This window comes from Dipodomys spectabilis, unplaced genomic scaffold, assembly GCF_019054845.1.
Source record: "Dipodomys spectabilis isolate Male_0828 unplaced genomic scaffold, ASM1905484v1 ptg000063l, whole genome shotgun sequence".
NCBI classification, from domain to species: domain Eukaryota; kingdom Metazoa; phylum Chordata; class Mammalia; order Rodentia; family Heteromyidae; genus Dipodomys; species Dipodomys spectabilis.
Genome location: NW_024870740.1, coordinates 1172065 through 1195316, shown reverse-complemented (window position 1 = coordinate 1195316; position 23252 = coordinate 1172065). Strand labels below are relative to the sequence as shown.

Genomic DNA, 23252 nt, shown 5'->3' with positions numbered 1-23252 from the left:
AAAGCTTAGATAACTTACTCAAGTGCTATAATTAAGAAGTAAGCCAAGTGTTATGGCTCTACTGCTAGCTACATAAGAAGCTGAGACCAAAATGATAGCAGTTTGAAGCCAGCCTGTGGAGCAAAGTCTTTTGAGAATCTATCTCAAATTAACCAGCAAAAAAGCAGGAATTGAGGTGTGGCTCAAGTGGTAAAGCACCAGATGTGAACAAGAAAACTGAGCAAGAGTGTAAGGCCTTTAAGCCCCAATACGAGCACAAAGAGAAAAACAGTTGTTTGTATGTTTTTTAAAGAATTAAGGCCAAGGTTATTCTCTAATACTCCAAACCACTGTTCAAAAAAAAAATAACATCACCGGGCACCAGTGGCTCAGGGCACAGAATCAATCCTACCTACTCAGGAGGCTGAGATCTATTGATTTTGATTCAAAAGCCAGCCAAGGCAGGTAAGTCTATGAGCCTGTTATCTCCAATTAACCACCAGAAAACCAGAAGTGGTGCTGTAGCTCAAAGTGGTAGAATGCTAGCCTTGAGTGAGAAAAGATCAGAGACAACATCCAAGTCCTGAGTTCAAGCCCCACCAATAACAGCAATAACAAAATGTTGACTTTCCATTTCTTCTACTGATGATTCCCATCTCCTACCTGACTTAAATATTACAACTTCGAGGAAAATACTTTGGCATCATTTTTCTTTGACCCATTTAAAAAGAAAAACAAGGTTCAAAGAAGTGAAAGTGATCTCTTCAATGTCAAAATACCTCAGCAAGGCAGGGACAGGTTTTACATACCTGAATTCATATTCTGTGCTCTTGCTACAGGATGCTGCTTCTTTAGAAGGGAGAAAGAGAAATAGGGAAATGATCAGAGCAAAAGAGGCAGAATATAGAGGACAGGTTGGAGAATTATAAGAATTCCACTGCTGATTTCAGACGGCTATTGAGTGAACTGAGATAATTTAACGGAAAGCCCCTTGAAAAATCTGAAACTCTACCAACAGAAAGCATTCCATTATTAGTGACTTACGCAGTGAACACCAAAGAAATGACCTTGTATAATTTAGTACAATTTCACATGGTAATTGCAAAATATGAAGAGTCGTATAAGGAAGCAATTGCTTAGGAATCCTACAGAAGCTGATATGAAAGGAAGACACCGTGCCACTCTGGAGATTAGGAACGGGGAGTGGGTTACGTGTGCTTGTTTTCTGTACATGATCTACAGTCCCTGCTGGCAGTAGAATAATTCAAATTCTCAATTTTTCTTGGATTTCATCACATACTCAATCAAAAGTATGAAAGTCCGTATTTTAATATCCTTGCACAGTGTGAAAAATAATAGTATGCTCCACCACCTGAACTCTTAAAGCATTTTTTATTTTGATTGTCTTCCCATTATACGGAGAGATTGTCAGGATTTTATCAGGAAGATCATCCAAACAAACGAGGACATTATTAAGGTTCCAGGAGAGCTGCAAGTCACTGAAGGTATGAGTGATGAAAAGGAAGACAGCTGTGACAAGGACCACAAGGAGATCAGACAAAGAAGGCACATGCCTCTCAAGGAACGAGAGAAGGAAGCGAGAAAGGGAAAAGAGTTCAGAATAGTTTAACCCTTATAGCTCTTTGCAGTGCAAAAACTACAGTATTTTTGATCAATACTGAACATCTCTGTGACCAGCTTCCTTCTAGCAAATAAATCAGAAAGATTAAATAAAGATTAATACAATCTTATCAAATAACAATGGCCAGTATTGAGATAATAGTATGAATCATAACAAGATGTGCTGCTATTAGTAAAACACTACTATTTTGTAATTTGTCGTTGACTATACTTACACTTTCTTGGTTCATTGAATTATTTTGGACTTAAACTATGCTCTCCTTTTGTTTAACATTCACAAAATTGTTAATTAATAGCAAAGGACACTGGAGTAAGGTATAACTTAAGAAAAGATGTCCCTTGCTAGAATGTATAACCTGGAATAAGAGAAGACAATGTAATTCATTTCTACAATAGAATGTGTTTGGAAAAAATACCCATGTCATAATGTTCAGTGAAATAACATCTCTGTAAAACAAACGAGCTTAGTGCCAGAATGTTTACTGTATTCTCTTAAGCAGAAGAAAACAGTGATTACCATAGGCTTTATTTTTTTCTTGGTACTTCACACATCAGCTGAACTTAGCAAGAATCTTTTAATACTGTGATAATCAAAAACAAAGAACCTATACATTTTTTAATTTTTTTTTCTTCAGTGCTGTGGATCCACCCCCAAAGCTTAACACAAGCTGGAAAAGAACCCTTCACTCAGCTACCTCTCCAGTCTCATGAAATAAATTCTCTAAGAAATAGTAAGGCAAATGTTGTATGTAGCCCCAGGAAGAGACCATCAACTATGGAAGAGTAGGGATAAGGCCTAAGAGCAAAACCAAGACCAGAGCTTTCTGACAGAGGAGTGGAGAACTTCTAAGTGAAGACAGCATTGAGAGCTACTTTGGGCAGTAAGTGAATCATCTGAATTAGGTTTTGAATTCAGCATCCCAGGAAGTTTGAGTGGTAGACTAAAAAGAGAAGATAGGAGTTGGAAGTTCTTCAAGAGAAAAAGCTATGTTCTGCAGCTACATATGGCTTTAGATCCTATCCATCCAGAACCATTTGAATTGTATCCTCTAGTCAGTGAGAAGAAAGTTCATCCTGCCAACATGGGCACACTCAGGTTATAATAATAATAATAACAACAACAACAAGGGCACACTCAGGTTATTAGAATAATAATAATAATATGCTTCTGGCTCTAAAGGTTTATGAGGTAAAATCTTGACTAACAATGAACACTCAGTAGAATAAAAATCAAGTGAAGGAATTTGAAAGGTGTGTTGCGATGGAACTGGTCAAATATGTTCACTAGCTTGGTGTAGGGATGTGAAAGAAAACCAGTATGGCTTGGGAGATTTGATGACAGGAAGTTAAGGGGCAACAGTTTTGGGGTAAACAAAGAACTAATGAGAGATTAGTGCAAAATTAAGTGCCCATGGGGATTCCGTGGCAGGGTGAAACACAGGGCTAATACATAAAGCAAGACTGAGGCCTTTCTCTCTGCTCACTACCACCGGAACAGTTAGTAATCAGCAATAAAACAAGAACAAGTCAATGAGCAACCTTTTAAATTTAACAAGTCAAACTCCTTAAGAAAAACATTTAAGGAAGCCTCTAATAATAATAAAACCAATAAACAAATATGCACACCTAGGTTCATATACTTTCTGATACAGATTATATTACTGTCCCCATTATTCAGTTCCTTGTACTAGAACTATAGACTCACACCCTGCACTGTGTAACTTTACAGTGTCTCCCACTGTGGGTGGAGTATACTTCCTCATCCCATTACCACTGAGCTTGGACAGGAAGTTCCTGTGACTAATGGAAGGTGAGTGAATGTGATGTCATTCCTTACATGGTTTGGTGTGCTGTCTGTGAAAGAACTTGGCAGCTCTACTACTGTTCCTTCAACCTACACCTCAGACTTGAAACCCAATAAAAAGCCAATAGTATAACTGTGATCCAGAAGAGCCTAGGCTGGACCAACCAAATTACAGCCCTGGGAGTACAAAAATAAATAAAAAGGATCTGACACATGGATTAAGGGGTACAGTATCTGAACAGCAAGTACAAGGTTCTGAGCTCAAATCTCAGTACTGACAAAAAGTAAATAAATGAACCACAGCAAGACACAAAGATTGTGCCTCTTGGTCATTGGTAAAGTAGCATTGTTACAGCAATCACTGACTGACACAGCTTTTCTCAGAATACAGAAAACAGAGTTATTGGAGGTTTTTTTCCCCTTCTCAGGAAGGGGGTTTTCCTTAAAATCATAAGCTACTCATTTTGCCTGATTTCTTAGATTAAATAGAGTTGAGTTTTACAAAGATATATATAATTTGAGAAAAAGCTGTTTCAGAAAAAAAAAAGATACAGAAAAATGGCAATCATCACTTGATGATCTGATGGCAAACATAAAGGAAGACTAAAAAAAACAAAAACCTAAAATAATCCGGGCACCAGTGGTTCATTCTTGTAATCTTAGCTACACAGAGGCTGAGATCTGAGGATTGCCATTCTAAGCTAGCCAGGGAAGGAAAGTCCATGAGACTTTTATCTTCAATAAACTACTCAGAAAAAGCCTGGGGGGGGGGGGGCAGATCCTGATATGATTGTAAAGAAACATAAATCCAGAACTAAGTAGATAGGCATATTGGCCTTAAACTTTTATAAATTTGAATAGGTATTAGAAAATAATGGATCATTTAATTTACTTTAAACTGACTAAATGACAACTATTTTAAACTGACAGTGAAAAAAAAAAAAAAACAAGAAGTTAGCAACTAAATACTGGCTATTTCTCAGTTCTTATCCTTGCACACTTTGTACACATAATTCCATCACATGTATGCATGCTGGGAAACTCACTACGAAGAAAGGAGAGTGAAGAAAGCTGAATCAACTTGCTTGTCTTCAATGAAATGAGCATTCCAGGAAGAATTAGAACAGAACAGTGAATGAAGGTTGAATTGTGGGAAAGGAAATAAGATGAATTTGAAACTTATGCTCATCTTTTGTTTGTATATACTTATGTTTTTTACGTTCTTCATTAACGAATCTAAACTTCCCATTCTTTGTTTCCACCTTCCAACTCTCATTCCCACAAACTGAACTTCCTGAATTAGTGGGCTTTGTCTTTTATTTCCTATTTTTACTCTACTTCCACTTTTTGATATAAGAAATATCTCATTGTTTACTTTTCAGGCTTATGGTACATTTTATGTTTTGGCTATTACATGTCTAGACTCAAAGTCATCTTGCTGGTTCCATAATCATTTCTGGATTTTAATTTGTTAAAACTATTAAATATATCATACATGAATAAAACCACATAAAATATTATCTGCAATATTTTCTTCGCTATTCTTATTATTCTGATTATGGTATAGATGTTTAGAATGAGCTTACTGATACAAAATAAAAGCTTTTCACTGGAAATGCTACCACTTTATTGATTAATTAACAAAGACTTGACAGCCTTGATAAAGTTGAGCCATCTAATCCATGGTCATGATAAATATCCTGTCATTGATATTATCTTCAATTCTGGAATTTTTGGCACACACACACAAAAACCTACAGGTGTGGTTAAGTGTAGTCTTTCATCATATCTCATTACCTCCTTGTTGCCCCACTGTAAATTAACCAGGTACCAACTTTGTACGTAGGATAGACCAAGTAACTATCTGCTCTATTCTCAAATCTCTTTAGTATAAAATTCATAAATTATTTTGAGTTTTTAGGAAGGAGAGATTACTGCAACCAGTCAAGAATGTGTATAGAATTTTTAACTTGTACTCAAATTTTTTTCATTCATTAATTAGGTAGGGGGAAAAAGTCTCTGATTTATTTTTTTTTAAGCAAAAAATAATAGGAAATCAATAAAAACATCAAAAAGAGATGATTTGCTTAGTGATAAGGTTCTGGAAAATAAAAGATGTATTTTAGTCTTGATTGCATAATAATGCTTGTGTAGTGTTTATGAATGACCTGAATACTTTTTTTTTTTTTTTTGTCATGTGGCTTGAACTCTGGGCCTGGACTCTGTCCCTCAGCTCTTCAGCTCAAGGCTAGCACTCTACCACTTTAGCCACAGTGCCACTTCCAGTTTTCTGGTGGTTTGTTGGAGATAAGAGTCTCATGGACTTTCCTGCCTGGGCTGGCTTTGAACTTCAATCCTCAGATCTCAGCCTCCTGAGTAGCTAGGATTACAGGTGTGAGCCACTGGCACCTGGCTGAATGATCTGAATACTTTGATAGAAGTAAGTCTTGTTGTATTCTTATGTGGAACCATGAACTAATTCTTGTAATGGGCCATTTTGGCAATGTTGGTTCATGTAGACAATCATATAGAAGTTCAACATCCCTCCTTTCACAGATGTGACCCAGATACTGATGATGACATGAAATGCTGAGAAGCTATGAGTCTTTTCAATTAATGCCATCTAGGAAAACTCTCAATTTCTAGACCATGCACAAGGTTCAAAGAAACTTGTTTTCAAATAACAGGGTTATGTATAAATTATAACTCACATTTCAACAAAAACTATATGCAAATTGGTAAGTGTGTTTGTGTTACATAGTAAATTATCATGTTTCCCCTCAGTCATACTTTATACTTCTTAGCATTTAAAAATATTCTGACAACACTTGTCATGAAAATGTGGTCATTTGTAAGGCCTTTCTGATGCAACTATTTCATGCTATATATGTGATCCTGTGTACAGGAAACTGAAATCAATATATATCTTCTTAAGGAAGAAAACTGAAAAGAAGAAAACTCTTTGAAAACGGTGTGTACATAGTTCCTAGCACAAAAGTAGTTGGAAAGAGTTAATGTGGTTCCCTACAGGGCTAAGTAATAAAGACAGTAGCTTCTGTTGTATGAAAAAAATGAACATGGTTTTTCAGTTCTACTTCAGGTCTATTTATGTGGAGACACTATGATGATAGAAAATACTTGCTTCTTTAATTCACTTTACCATTTAATCTACAAATGCAAACCATTTTAAAGGATGCTTGAAAAAGTAAATTTGAAAGCCAACATTAACCCCCAAACCAGCTGAAGGCACTCAAAAGACAATAAGCGTAAAATTTCATTATACATACTTGAAGTGGGAATTTTTTTTTTAAAAAAGCACCTTTCCAACAAAAATGATGAATGCTGTTCTGATTCTAATTGACAAGTGTTATATATAAGAGTTCTTGCCTTCATTCTTATCAAAGCTGTGGGGATTTCCAATGAGAGGACAATATTATGTGGGTGGAAACTTCTCAGAAGAATAGAGAACTTATCAGTATTTACTTAGGTTCTATTACATTCAGAGCCATAAAAGCAACTACACTCATAAATTTATAGCCAGTCAAGGATATTGCCTCTTCCCCAAAGAGGCTAGATATTAAAGGAGTGGAGCGAATGAGCTCAAATCATGAAGTGGTTTCAATATTGGAACAGTTTTCCCCCTTCATATTTCAACTTGTAGCCAATATGTTATGAAGAATCACTAGCTAGCTAACTTTGGACATTTGGAAGCAAATGTTCTCCTCATCTCTAGCTCTTACTCTCCTGTCCATCTTCCATTTTTTTAAGGACATTACATCAGACACACCCACATAATCCATGGTAATCTATCTTAAGATCTTTAATCACATGTGCCTAATCGAGCCTTAGAACATCTACCCAGGAGTTAGAGATATGTGTGTGTATATTTTCATATTAATATTTAATAGTATAATTGAGTAGACAAGAATGTGACCACTAAGACTAATGATCACTAAGATGGTTATGGTAATATAGAATAAATTGTGGTAACTTTGAATCTAGAAAAATTCTATTTCAGTTCAGAGTGAGAAAGGAAAAGAAATGGATTTTTCAATGAAAGCAGTCACTGATTAGAAAAGCAAATGGGAATACATTTTTAATCCCTAAGACTTTTGTAATGTTGTATTTTGAATATAAGAACCTTGTTCATAATCTTTATAATTTAAGAAATAGTATTTTTTAAAACGATACATATTTAAGAATAACCAGCAGTTTTTTAAACATTAGAAAGTCATTAGAAATATATGGCAAAACAAGAGAAATCACTATTCTCTTTTCTTTCCACTTTTCATGAGATGAAAACTGTTTTTAACTTTGACCCACTTACAGTGGCGAAGCCAGGTGAACTCTGCCCTGACTGCCAGCCTGTAAGAAGATGTTATTGCTTCTTCCCAGGAGAGTGTCAGCTCAACTCAATAAACACACCATGTGGTACTGGCATTTAGGAAGCAAAGAAATTAGGAAGGTATAATTTTTGTTCCCCAGAAATTTTCAGTGTAAGAAGGACAGTTTTATTCCTTATTAGTCTGGTTCTTTTTTAATCCTCAAATTTAGAACAGGTTTGGTTTTGTTTTCTATTGGTTTTTGTGATTTATTTTTTGTTTTTTTGTATTGTCATTTGAGTGAAAATAGTAAAATTTTCCACACGTGCTTCCTTTGGGAAAACAAAACCTTTTAAAATCCAGTTCTCTCAGACTTTTCTCATTTGGGCAACCACCCCTCTATCCCTCTATGATAAGTAGAGAAAGTATAACCATTCAACACAAGCTATAAACAAACAGATGTTTCTTTTCTCGGGATTGTTTTTGTCCTTGCCCATCTCCTTACTTGGGTTTTATGATTTCCTACCATGCTTAGTCCCAGACTTGGGTTAAATCTATCTTACTTATCATATCAATTCAACAGAAGCAGCTGAATTTCTGTTTCTAATCCTAACCATCGCCCAGTGAACAGATTAGTCTCAGGAATAATTTAAGAAATCATATATTCTTCAAAATTAGCATCTTTCTGTAATTTGTTCTCTATACAAAGGCCTATCAACTCACTCTTACATATGAAATATATAATTGCATGTATATATATATACATAGCTCACATATATATCATACATATCTATAGAGCACACATGTATTATATATACAGACATATGAAGATACTTATGTAATACATATACACAGTGTTGATGCATATGTGTTTTAAAGTATATCTATTCTTTATATATTGCATCAGTCTTTAGCTGGTTTTGATAAACCTTCAGTACTACCTAATGAGCAATTTTATCTTGCTATGGTCCAGCTCCCTATTCAGAGGATTTTGCAGACAGCACACACACAGCAGAAGACTCACCTATTAAATTCAACACGTTTTCGCTCCTTTGAAATTTCTACCTTACTTCCCAAATCATACATAGCAAAACCCACTTCCAATCTCCTTTTGGACAACTTCATTTTCTTCATGTAAGAAATGGTACTCAAAAAAATCATTTTGAGGTTACGATGGGGATAAACTGAATATGTACAGCCACGAGGAACACTAATTTCCTTTCTGTCTTCAGGTAGAGAGAGGACCATACAGCCAGGCACTGGTGGCTCACATCTATAATCCTAGCTTCTCAGGAAACCAAGATCTGAGGATTATGGTTGGAAGCCAGCCTGGGCAGGTAATTCCATGAGATTCTTAGTTCCAATTAACCACCAAAAACCAGAAGTAGAGCTGTGGCTTGATTGCTAGGTAGAGAAGAAAAGACCATAGAGCTGCCTCAGATATTAACAAACTACCTATTTATATTAAATAAGCAGCAAGGAGCTGGGGCATTATTCACATTCTCCCCTCCTCACTTTTTCTTAGATTCATGGTATGTAGGGAAGTGTATTTCATCTTGAAAACTCATGTTACAGGGCTTCTCTTTTCCAGAGGCCCATAGATGCACACATTGTGTAATATGGATGCTTAGAATGTGCTCTAAATGTTTCAGATGACTGCTAAAATACAGAGCTTTTTAGTTACTCAATGGAGCTATCTGTTCTGGATATAGTAGGGACATGGTAAACATTAAAACAAAATAGCTGAACAGTACGTTTTATTGTATGTGGCCTTTATAGAGGATTTGATCATTTTCTGAAGACTAGGAATAGATTTCAGTTACCATGCTAGAAGCAACTATCATTCATATACTTTTTAAGGTTATATTATTGTATAATTTTTTATATCCCACTTAAGAACAAATTGGTCCAAAAAAATGACCTAACCAAAACACCATGTAAAATATAAACTTGAAATGAAAACATGACCATATAAAACACAAAAGTAACTACAGTTTTCAGGAGATTATGCTTTCAGAGAAAGAAAAAAAGGGGGATTTCTTATAACAATGTCTAAATATTCAAATCAGAAAATGCTTGCAACATTTCCATAAATCTTGTATTGAACTGTCATATCTCAAGTCACATATGTATGGTCTTAAAATATTTTATTTTTAACTTGGTAGGTACCAATGGCCATTTGAGATTGGTCCTCTACATTTTTGGCTTATTTCTTCTATAATAATATAAAATTGAACTTAAATGGGCCAAATCAGATTTTATACAGAGGATAAGATCTCAGATATGTAAAAAATGAGCTCCTGTGTATACTTAAGTATGGAATATATTTTTTCTCTCTCATAATGCTTATGTAGAATAAAGAAAAATTCATGTGATTTTTTTTTGTAATCAGCTTTGATATAGCTTGGTTTTTTTGTTGGCAGTGGTCATGGGGCTTGAACTCAGGGTCTGGGAGCTGTCCCTGAGCTTTTTCAGCTCAAGACTAGTCCTCTACCACTTTCAGCCATAGTGCTACTTCTGGTTTTCTGGTGGTTAATTAGAGATGAGTCTCATGGACTTTCCTGCCCTAGCTGAACTCAGCCACCAGAGCAGATAGGATTTCAGGTGTGAGCTACCAATGACCAACTAGAGACTTCATTTCATAGGATTTTACCTTATTTATTTCAGTAATACCTATTTGCTTTGGCTTAATTTGCTTTGTCATTGTTGCTTCTCTGTTTTTGTTTTGTTTAATCTTGCTTTTGATTTTTTTAGGGTAAGCTTAACTCAGTCTTAATCCAAAACCTATACAGATATGGCTACTACTTGAAAAGCAGCAAAAATAACTTAAAAGAAAATAATGTTCGGCTTGGTGCCAGTAGGTCACTCCCTGTAATCCTAGCTACTGGAAAGGCTGAGATCTAAGGATCGAAGCCAGCCCAGGCAGAAAAGTACATGAGACTCTTATCTCCATTAAACTCCTCAGAAAATTCTGGAAGTGGCACTGTGGCTCAAGTGGTAGAGTGCTAGCCTTGAATACAAGAGGATCAGAGACCGTGCCCAGGCCCTGAGTTCAAGCCCCAAGGAAGTTCACAGTATATCATGCTAGAATTTTCTAACTTTCTTAACATCTTATTGGAAAATATGAAGTAGGGAGGTCAGGTCTGGCCGGCGCCATATTGGCCACATAGTGGATGGAAGGGTCTGAAATCTTGTCTTCATGCTAGGGGAGGCCCAGGTGATGGGCATGCCTGAATCCTGGGAGGCAGGGGAAGGCACTTGGCTGATGGGTTACTGGACCTGTCAGTCCAGGGCCTGAGACTAAGAATTTCCTGTGATGCTGCCCCTGGCCTGACCCTATTTAGGCTTGGAACAGCACAGATGCCATGATACCATGGCATGTGTCTCCATGTTTGTGTCCTGTGCCCTGTGTTCTGGCTCATCTCCCATCACCATAGCATCCCAATTCAGCTGTCCATTGGAACTGAATTGGTTTGTTGGTATTGTTTTTGTTCTTTCCTCTCTGGCCTGTTTCCTATCTGTGTTAGGGTATTTGCTGGTTACAGGCCTTTGTAACAATGGGCTGTCTGCAGATTGCTAGTGCTCTAATAAAGACTCCAGATCTGATCCTTCAAAATGTAGCTTCTCTGAATTTTCACCTTGCAACAAATACAGACAATTATCACTCCCAAATTATTTTAGAGCTGTTTCACTACTTTAGTGATACAGATGTATACACAAGGGGCTGGGAAGGTGGCTCAGTGGTAGAGTGCTTGCCTCAAGTGCATGAGGGTTTGATTCCTCTGTACCACATAAGCAGAAAAAGCCGGAAGGGACGCTGTGGCTCAAGTGGTAGGGAGCTAGCCTTGAGCTGAAGAGGTGAGGGATAGTGCCTAGGCCCAGAGTTCAGGCCCCATGACCGACAAAAACAAAACAAAATAAAAAACAGGTATGTACACAAAATCACCTCATCAGGGTGAATGTTACACAGCAGAAGATAAAGATTTAAATGACTTGGCCATTTCATTTTCCTTTACTTAAAGACAGATTGTCCAGGAAAATCATAGCTCTCCATATTCATGCTCAATAGTAACCACTGAGTTGTGGCAACTGATCAAATTGTTTTCTAGAGTCAAGATTATCTGTGCATTATTCTGTATATTGATCTTATTGTTCTACGAGTGTAACTAAAAACATTAACTTTATGATATTTAGTTATTAATTATTAATCATGTCCTTTCAGTCTGAAAGCAAAGTGATGAAATAACTTCTTTAATCTTTTATTCTTGAAGATTAATTTCTTAGGAAGTTAGTCCCCCGAAGCCGACAGTTACTACTGAATCACGATGAATACTGATATGAATTTGGAAGATGAAATATGTTTGGTTTTTGATGGAACATACACATTTAAGGAACATGTTATTGACACAAAAGGAATGGGTGTGAGAGCAATAGGAACTACAGGGACACAAGACATACAAATCATTTTTTCATATATGAATAACTGTTCCCTCCAAACGGCTAACACTTACAGTGCTATACATATATGTTTCTAAGTAGCTTGGGTTGGTTGGGATTTTGGTGTGTTTTATGCTGTTGTTGTTGGCTTGTTTCATGGTTGGCTTGTTTGGTCATACTGAGGTAGAGACTCAGGGAATCCTGCTTGCTGCTTGGCACCATACCATGGAGCCATACCTTCAGCCCTGTTTTTCACAACTTATTTTTAGGATAGGGTTTTGCTTCTCAACCCTACATGCACATGAGCCATGATCAGCCTACTTTGGTCTTCTGGTGATATGTAGGAGCACAGGTATACTCCCGTGTTCAAAAGAAGTCTCATAGATTTTTCCTGTCTGAGCCAGCCTGGTACTTCAGTCCTCTCAATCTTAGCTCCCACACAGCTCAAGGGGACAGGTAGGTGCTATTGTACCAAGCTATGGTTTGAAAAAGAGTCTGGTTGCTCATTCCTATAATCCTAGCCAGCCCAGGCAGGAAAGTCTGAGAGACTCTTGATCTCCCCTAGACTTCCCCAAAAGCCAGAAGTGCAGCGATGGCCCAAATTGGTAGAGCACTATCCTTGGGCAAAAAGAACCTCAGAGACAGAGCCCAGGCTCTGAGTTCAAGCCCCAGGACTTTCAACCCCGCCCCCACCTCTGCAAGGGGAAAAAAAAACACAATCCTCCATTCTCAGACTTTCAAACAGCTAGAGTAACAGGAATGAGTCCTTGATATCTGGCTCATTTTTCATTCCTGAAACATGTTTTCTCTATTTAGCCAGGTTGACTTTATTATACTCAGAAACCTCCTAAGCCATCTTAAGCCTTGGAGTAGGGGTTTCAGGAAGGAATTTTGAGAGAACTCCAGCATTCTGGAGGTAAATAGGAAAGAAATAGAAACTGAGGCTCAGCACCTCAGGTGTGAGTCATGACTCCAGGGAGTCAGCTGAACATTAATTGTACAGTATCCTCAGTGAGCTCACTAAATGTGGGCACTTTATTATATAGACAAATATACATGTGTATGTTTCAGAACATACACATATGTGTTTGTTTTACTCCAGATTACCTTAAAAAACCAGGCTCTTATAATGTTATGACTAATATCTTATACAAAACCTCAATATAAAACAATAAACTCCAATCCATTGCAGATCTTGGGAATATTTATGTATTTACTGGGGTATTATTATTATTATTATTGTTATTATTATTATTATCTTATCCACCATGGGGCTTGAACTCCAGGCCTGCTCTTTAGCTCAAGGTGAGCTCTCTACCACTTGAGCCACAGTGCCACTTCTGGTTTTCTGGTGGTTAACTGAAGAGAAGAGTCTCAAGGACTTTCCTGCTCAGGCTGACTTTGAACCGGGATCCTCAGATCTCAGCCTCCTGAGTAGCGAGAATTACAGGTGTGAGCCACCGGCACCCAGCTTTGGGGTATTATTTTTTAGAGAGAACTTTTATTAGCTTATGTTATATGGAGGGGGGAGTTCATTTGTTAACATTCCCACCTGTTTATGTTATACTCCAATCAATTTCCCCTCCACTATCAATTCTTCTTTCTCATCTCTGCCCCTCCTTCCTTGGATATTAACTTTTTCTTTTTAATTGTGAAAATACTATACAGAGGGGCAATTACCTGGGCAAGGTAATGAGTACATTTCTTATCAAGCATTGTTGCCTCCTCCTTTGTTTCCCCTTACCATCCCTTCCCATCAACCCTCCCCTCCACAGGCCTCCCTGCCCCGCCCCAGCCCCAGGCTATCTACAAATTGAATTATCAATATTCCAACCTCATTCTTCAAGGAAATAGAAGAGGCAATCCAAAAATTCATATGGAACAGTATAAGACTCCCAATAGCAAAAACGATCCTTAACAGAAAGAACAGTGCTGGAGGAATATCAATACCAAACTCTACTACAAAGCCATAGTAGTCAAAACAGCTTGGCACTGGCACAAGAACAGACCTCAGGACCAATGGAATAGAATTGAAAACCCAGAAATGAACCCATAGACCTATAGCCATCTAATCTTCGATAAAGGAGCTAAAAAAATAGAATGGAAGAAAGACAGCCTCTTCAGTAAATGATGCTGGCAAAATTGGTTAACTACTTGTAGAAAACTAAAGTTAGATCCTTATACATCACCCTGCACCAGAATCAACTCCAAATGGATCAAAGACCTCAGAGTCAAAGCAGACACTCTGAAAACATTACAGGATGGAATAGGAGAAACCCTAGGTCTCCTTGGCACAGGCCAAAATTTTCTTAAAAGAGACCCAGAAACACAACAAATCAAAGAAAGGATATTAACTTTTGAATTTCATTTTGCTTATGATTTTTTCTGAATGGAATTGGATCAAAGGTATTCATGTGGAATTACAGCTTTATAATTGTGTCTTTCCATCCAGAAAAATTCTAAAACATCTTGAGACCAGTATTAACTGTGTTGAAATACCATATTTCCATAAATATGACAATTATTCCATGTTGGTAAAAAATACAAAAAATGAGATAATTGAAGCTGACTTAAACTTCAAATAAATAGCAAAACCAGGGCTGGAAATGTGGCTTAGTGGTAGAGTGCTTACCTAGCATGCATGAAACCCTGAGTCCCATTCCTCAGTACCACATAAACAGAAAAGGCTGGAAGTGGAGCTGTGGTTCAAGTGGTAGAGTGCTAACCTCTAGCAAAAGAAACTCAGGGACAGTGCCCAGGCCCTGAGTTCAAGCCCCAGGACTGGCAAAAATTAAAATTTAAAATTTAAAAAAATAAATAGCAAAACTAAAGTTAAGGAGCTAGAAGGAAAAGTGGAAGGGAAGAAAGGAGGAAAAGAAAGGATAAAGGGAAAAAAAGCTAATTAAAGTTTCATATTTATTTATTATTGTCTATATATCCTCAGTCTAGAATGAGCAGGTATGCTAAGGAAAAGGAACAAGTAAAGACAAATCCTAAACTTATTTTAGGTTTATTTCAGTGGCTAGAAAACCAATTGTGAAGCAATTTAAATGTTAATATAGAACTAAGCAAATGAATTAAGTGCTTTGGAATGATGGGAGTCAAAGTTGAGGCTGGAGAGAAAAGTAGGGAATAAGAAAGACCAAGTGCAGATGAATTAGAATTGGAGTTACCAGAGGACACCTGTGCATTAAATATGCATGCATTCATGCATATGCATATCTATGTGTGCTCCTGGTCAACAGACTTTTGTGACGTTGATTAGTTTTACAAAATACAGTAATAATTTAAATGTACAATTTTCCCTGTCCTGTTGTCACTGAACTAGCTAGCTTAGGTACACAAAAGAAACAAGGAACGAACTCATCCATCACCTTAGTAACTATAGTTCTGCACTATAACTATGTAAATATTTCCTACAGGAAAATAATATATAGAAATATTATTTTACTCCTATCATTTTACTTAGAAGTAATTGTAGAAGGACAAAAGGTAACAACTGCAGTGGAGTCTTTGAATAACCCTATATCAATGCACTTCCAATGAACAACAGATAGAGCCTCTCCAATTACTTTCTTCGGCACTATGTTTCTTCTAATTTTATGTATTTTTATTACCTACAGCAATCTGTGTGTGTGCATGTGTGCGTGTGTGCGTGTGTGCGTGTGTGCGTGTGTGTGTGTGTGTGTGTGTGTGTGTGTGTGTGTACTCTGGCCTTGTTACTTTTTCTTTCTTGAGTCATCCTATGAGTTGTAATTTTTTTGTGTTTTTTTCCTACTCTATTCTTCATACTTACTTGAATTGTTTTCCTACTCACTAAGGGTCTGAACTCTGGGCCTGAGCACTGTCCCTAAGCTCCTTTTGTTCAAGGCTAGCACTCTACCATTTGAGCCACAGCGCCAATCCTGGCTTTTTCTGTGATAAATTGGAGAAAAGAGTCTCAAGGATTTTCCTGCCAGTGTTGGCATCAAACTGCAGTTCTCAGATCTCACTCAGCCTCCTGAGTAGCTGGGATTACAGGCTTAAGCCACAAGTGCCTGGCTCATTAATTTCTTATCAAGAATCCCTTCCTGTATTTCTCTGCATTTATTTTGTTGTTCTATTTCTAAATGTCTCTCTATTGTATGAATGGTGTTTTTAATTTTTCTTTTGTTTCTACATCCATGGTATCCCAAACATTTTAATGTGTAGCATTTCATGCTCATTCATTTCTAAATATTTTCTAATTTGCTTTTTTATTTATTCTAAAAAACATTAGCTATTGAAGTAGATATTTTGATTTCTCAAATAGGAGAGTCTTTCTTTAGTTCCTGAATACTAACTTGAGCTGAAATCCAAAAATATGGTTGTATACCAGCCCTTTGGAATGTGTAAAATTGTCTAGTTACTTGTATTATTTTACCAATCAGTGTAAAATTGTGATGTTATTGCATTATGCTCTCCTTCCCATTATAATGATATAGTAAATTATCAACAAATTTTTCCATATTTATTTTGAAATATACATAAAGTTTTAAAGTTTTAAGTTCTCAATGACTTGAAATTCTGTGCTTACTATATTAACTCTTCTAGCATAAAAATGACTTCATGGTTTATGACTTAAAACAACAATAAAAACTGAAAATCTGTGGGTTTGTAATGGGTCAAGTATTAAGAGAAGTAGACCAAAATGATTCTGTCTCAGATGTTTAAAGTGTTGAAGGTACAGAAATTTAAAATGTTAAGTGCGGCAGAGGATTTGCTCTAAAATGACTTGTTTAGGGCTGAAATCATGGCTTAAGTAGTAAAGAAAAAGGGCCGAGTTCAAACACTCATATTGCCAAAGAAAAGGAGGATAACATACTGAAATGAATGGCAAACCCGTACTCATGTGCAAGCAAGAGGTCTCAATTCATTACAATTCTCCTCCACAGTACTGCCTAAATGTTTACTCCAGAGCCTGAAGCTGACATCCTAGAGAGTAAGGTAGAGACAACTACAGAAGTCATAAAGTATCTTTATTGTTCCTTTGAAGATCAGTGTCATTCATTAATTCTAAAATAATCCCAGTGAGTCTCTGTGCATTTCTCTGTTCTCTTTTCCTTCTTCACAATGGCCTTCCAAATTAGTTAAATTCCATTTTATCTATCCTTAAAAGTCTCTGCTTACATTGTCCAGCTCCATCTCAGCTTTAACTTACTTGTATGTAACTATTTTGGAGCTATCTTTCACTTCAAAAGTTCCCTTTTCAGCTATGTCTTCTTTGTTACAAAACCCATGCAGTAAAATTCACCTTTCCCTAATCGTTTTTTGGTTTTGTGTTTTTGTTTTTGTTTTGTTTTATTGCCAGTCCTGGGGCTTGAAACCAGGGCTCTATCCCCGAGCTTCTCTGTGCTCAAGGCTAGTGCACTACCACTTGAGCCACAGCACCATATCCGGCTTTTTCTGAGTAGTTTATTGGAGTAAGAGTCTCATTGACTTTCATGTCTGGGCTGGCTTAGAACCATCATCCTCCAATTTCAGCCTCCTGAGAATTACAATAGGTGTGAGCCACCTGTACCCAGCTATACCTAATAATTTTGAGTTTTTTTGGGGTCGGTCGTGGGGCTTGAACTATGGGCTAGAGCACTGTCCCTGCGCTCTTCAGCTCAAGGCTAGTGCTCTACCACTTGAGCCACAGCGCTACTTCTAGTTTTCTAGTGGTTTATTAGAGATAAGAGTCTCATGGACTTTCCTGCCCAGGCTGGCTTTGAACCACGATCCTCAGATCTCAGCCTTCTGAGTAGCTAAGATTATAGGCATGAGCCACTGGCCCCAGGCTATACCTAATAATTTTTTTTATCACTCATAATGCTAATTCTTTTTCAAGTATCTGTTTTATTATTTCTTATATTTTATACATTTTGCTATTTACATTAATTTTTTTTTGGAGGGGGGGGTTCCGTCATGGGGCCTGAACTCTGGGCCTGGGTGCTATCCCTCAGCTCTTCAGCTCAAGGCTAGCACTCTACCAATTGAGCCATAGCAGAATCGAACCCAGGGCCTCAGGCATGCAAGGCAAGTGCTCTACCACTGAGCCACTTTACATTATTTTTAAACACATAAGTAAAGTTCATTTATATTCTGTAAGTGAAAGTTTTCATTTTTCTTAATGACTCATGATGCTTTACATATATTTGGTGATTAATTCTTTTTCTTTTCTTTTTTTTTTTTTTTTGGTTAGTTGTTGGGCTTGAACTAGGGGCCTGGATACTGACTCTGAGCTTTTTTGCTCAAGACTAGTGCTCTACCACTTTAAGCCACAGCATCACTTCTGGTTTTTAAGTGCTTATTTAAACATAAGAATCTCATGGCCTTTCCTCCCTAGGCTGGCCTCAAAACATGATTCTCAGGGGGCTGGGAAGGTGGCTCAGTGGTAGAGCGCTTGCCTTGCACGCATGAGGCCCTGGGTTCGATTCCTCAGCACCACATAAGCAGGAAAAAAAAGCCGGAAGTGGCACTGTGGCTCAAGTGGTAGAGCCCTAGCCTTGAGCTGAAGAGCTGAGGGACAGCGCCCAGGCCCAGAGTTCAAGCCCCCGACCGGACCTCCCTCCTCCCCCCCCCCCAAAAAAAAACATGATCCTCAGATCTCAGCCTCCTAAGTAGCTACAGACATAAGCTACCAGCACCCAGCTCAGTTATTATCTTTTTAATGTAATCTATGTCCTTTGAAATTCTATGTATGAAAATTATTTGAGGGCATAATTTAGTGTTTTATTTAGAGGTTGGGGTGCATCTTAAGTGCATAGAATGTATTTTCTTAGCATGTGCAAGAATTTAATTCTAAGCACCACAAAAAGAAGGGAAATAAAGATAAGAAAGGAGGGGAGGGAAAGAAGGAAGGAGAAAGGAAAGAAGGAAGAAAAGGAGGGAGAGAGAAGTGGGAGAGGAGGGATAAGAGGGAGGGAAGGAAAAAAGTCTTTTTCTTTTTCTTCTCCAGAGATTTTTGCTTGCTTCTGCAAGGTATTTGGGAATACTATCAAGCAAGTATTACTCTAAACTAAAACTGAACCTTTAGGTGCTTTTAGATTGTACTCTGGCTTAGAAGAAAGTGAGATTAGGAATTTTCTTCAGGTAAAACTCTCCTTTCCTGCCCTATTCCTATTCTTGCCTCTGTTTCTGTCTCTGTTTCCATCTCCCCCTCCACTTATTTAATTCACAGTAAGAGGCCTTAAACATAAAGGTTTCCCAACCCTCCAAATTTTGCTAACCAAACTTGGCTTCATTCACGAAAAAATGGTCTCTTGAATCCTGGACCGAATGTCACAAAGAACTAATAAATATTTCCGGGAAATGGCTGCTTCAGTGTTTATTTAGTTCCCTACTTGTTATTCCATGTTGCTCATAGACTCTCCTAAAGATTCAATATAGGGTATAAACTCTATGAAAACATACATTTGAAGATAGAGTCTAGCGTATTAGTATCTGTTCTCAGAAGGATAAAATCTGCAGACATAAGTATGGATCTGACAGATAATATACAGAGGCGATTTACTACTACTCTACTCTTCCCTTGGCTAATTATAACGCTTATTCATTATATACACAAAATCTCTATTGTTTCCTAGTTTTTAAAACTCAATAAAAGGAAACATTACCTCTGACTTGCTATATTACCTAGTGTTATGCTTCTGAGATTCACCCAGGTTGCTGGCTATCTGTCCAGTTCATTTGTTCTCATTGCACTACATCCGCCATTGAATGGACACATAGCACACTTACTACCTGTGCAAATGATGGACACCTCCATACTTTTTAGATTTCTACTATTAAAAACAGTTTTGCTGCCAGGCATCATAGTGTATGCCTGTGATTTTAGCACGCAGAAGGCTGTAGCATGAAGAGGGTGTGTTCAAGGCCAGCCTGGGCTCCGTAGTGAGAACTTGTCTCAAAAAAGTAATAAAATAATAAAGTAGAGTAAAATTAGGAAATCAATATTGCCCTAACTGATAGTTCAGTACAAGTCTTGTCTTCAATATGTAAGATCTTACCTAGGGTACCACCTAGGAACAGAACTCCTGCCTTGAATTTCAATGAACATAATGAAACCTATTTTATATGCTATAGATATATGGATATAGATGTGCAACTATAGGAAAATCATGTAAATTCATTTGTTTTGCTTTCCTTTTATATTCTGCCGTTAACTAAACCAAAGAAGTATATACTTTAATTTTTAATCTTAATTTTAATCATTCACTCAACAAATATTTATCAAGGTATCGATGCATGTCCGCTGCTATATAGCAGATGCCGAATTATTTTCAGTTTTATAAAACTTTATTTCAATCGTTAAAGCCAACAACCACAGCCTTCTCAATGACCATGAGAAGGCAAGATTCATTTTGATACTAAGAAGCACAGGTGATTATTACTTAAAACTGTCTGCAAATAGCCAATATATTGTGTGCTATAAACTGCTGATAAAACTGTTATAAAATGATTACTCCTGATTGCCTCACTTCTAATAGTAATATCTTTACACATTAACTCTAAAACTTGTTTCAAAAATAAAATCATTTAAATAGCAATATGAAACTGTTTAAATCTGATTTTCATCTTGTCTTAAAAGTAAATCATCCTATTTCTCCCTCCCATTGTTTTTAGGGAGATAATGGCATTATGTGATGGAGTTTTACCAAGTGATTACAAGACTCTCAAGTACTACACTAAACATTAGTGGAGTTTGATCAGAGCCTGAGAGTTCCATAGTCCTCAGCCAATCATTATCTCTTCCCACCTACTCTTTTCACTAAACAGTCTTTTATCTCCAATAAATAGAGTTTGCAATAATGGAAACATTGTTCTACATGGCACCAATACTGCTAGGCTTCACACCAGAGCTATACTTCAGGTGTCCAAAGAGAAAATATTCATTGCTGACACACCCTGACAAATAAAAGCTGCTTAATGACTATGCATGACAGCCTGTAAAAGGAATTTTTTTTTAGCACACTTCCTGGTTCAGAAGCATAAGACAGGACAGAAAAGAGTGTTTAATTAAGTTAGAGAAATATATGTTAAGATGATATGGTGGTGGGTTCATTTCTAAGAAGAGCTGATTCTTTACAACTTCTCGTACCCAAATACTGATTTAAATAAAAAGTACATTTTCAAAAATCATGCTTAGTAATATACAGGAAATCACAGGATTGCTGTATAAGGGTGAGTTTACCTGAATTATTTGCATGAACTCAATGCTATACAGGTGCCCAGTTATTTTCATTGTCTTCCTTAACATAAAAGAGTATTCATCAGTAGATGGTAAGTTCAGTACACCCTAGAAATGTGAAATTCAAGGGAAATCGTAGAGACCAATGGAGAATCCATTCTGAAAAGAAACATGGCATGACAAAATTTATAGCCATGTGTCAAAAGCCCCAACAATAATGAGAATAGAAGTCTGACAATTCAAAAATTTATTTATCTGAATAAATAATTTCAGAGCTGTATGTACAGTAAATTTCTACAGAAAGAAATACAATGATTATCTAGGCATCATGGCTCAAGCCTGTAATCCTAGCTATTCAGGAGGCTGAGTGAGATCTGAGAACTGCAGTTAGAAACCAGCACTGGCAGGAAAGTCCATAAGACTCTTATCTCCAATTAATCACAAAAAAGCCAGAAGTGGCACTGTGGCTCAAGTGGTAGAGTGCTAGCCTTGGGCAAAGGAACTCAGGGACAGTGCCCAGGTCCACCTTTCTAGATGATTTCATCTCTCCTTTTTATTTACTTATTCATTTATTTTTATTTAGGAACTGGGGCTTGAATTTCATGCCTGGACACTGTTGCTGAGCTTTTGTGCCCAAGACTAGCACTTTATCATTTCAGTAACTGCTTCATTTCTGACTTTTGGGTGGTTAACTGAAAATAAAGAGTCTTACAGCCGGTGGCTCACTCCTGTAATCCTAGCTACTCAAGAGGCTGGGATCTGAGGATCACGGTTCAAAGCCAGCCCGGGCAGGAAAGTCCATAAAACTCTTATCTGCAATAAACTATCAGAAAACCGGAAGTGGTGCTGTGGCTCAAGTGGTAGAGTGCTTGCTTTGAGCTGAAGAGCACAGGGACAGTGCCCAGGCCCAGAGTTCAAGACCCACGACCGACAAAAAAAAAAAAAAAAGAGTCTTACATACTTTCCTGCCCATGCTGGCTTTGAATTGCAATAGTCAGATCTCAGCTTCATGAATAGCTTCAATTACAGGTATGAGCCACCAGTGCCCAGCTTTATCTCTCCGTTTTTGAATGTCAGCATAACATCTTTGCCAATATAATGTATATTCTTGTTTTAAATTTACTTTATAGCTTAACAAATGAATACTAGCTAAGCATATGTATTTCCTATGTCCTAGTAATTCCAATAGGAAGCGTGTCTGTGTGCATGCCCACATGCACATAAAATATTAACTAATAAACACAAACTGGTTTCCAGGGTCATAGTTACCAGCAGAATGAAGACTGCAAAACAGAAAAGCTTTCTTTACCATCAATAGCAGCCTGCTGGAAATGCAAGTACTAGATCCCACCCTAGATGTACAGAATCAGAATTGGGGAAAGTGATACCTAAAAACCAGGTCTTTGGTAAGCCTCATGCCTACCTAAGATTAAAAGCCACTATAATATGCTATTTCCAAATGTACTGTTTCATAATTAACTTACAAGTAGCAGAAATTCAGGCAACACCTCTATGCCATCTCCAGTGTAACTAACCTCTGTCCATCCTATTATCTTCAAATGTAATTAAGACAGGCTTAATTATGACAGGCTTCTGTCTCAGAAATGTGAGTCTTTGGAAACAGAACACTAATGTATCTAAAAGACCAATACAAAGTTAGATTGTCAAAAACTCAATGAAAAGTCATCATATATGATGAAAGTGTCATAGATTGAACTTCCTTTGAATAAGGTTCTAAAGATCTGGACTAATATAGTATTTTGCTGGTTAAATAGAGACCAAAGTCTTAAGGATTTTTGTGCCCTGGCTGGCTTTGAATCATGGTCCTCAAATCACAGCCTCCTGAGTAGCTAGTATTACAGTTTGAGCCACTGGAACC

The 23252-nt window shown here is 37.2% G+C and overlaps 1 protein-coding gene across 3 annotated transcripts in view; it reads right to left on the bottom strand.

Moving 5' to 3' along the window:
* The window catches only part of Hnf4g (hepatocyte nuclear factor 4 gamma), a 118552-nt gene that overhangs the window by 83413 nt on the left and 11887 nt on the right, over positions 1–23252 (bottom strand). The gene's annotated exons all lie outside the window — the stretch shown is intronic.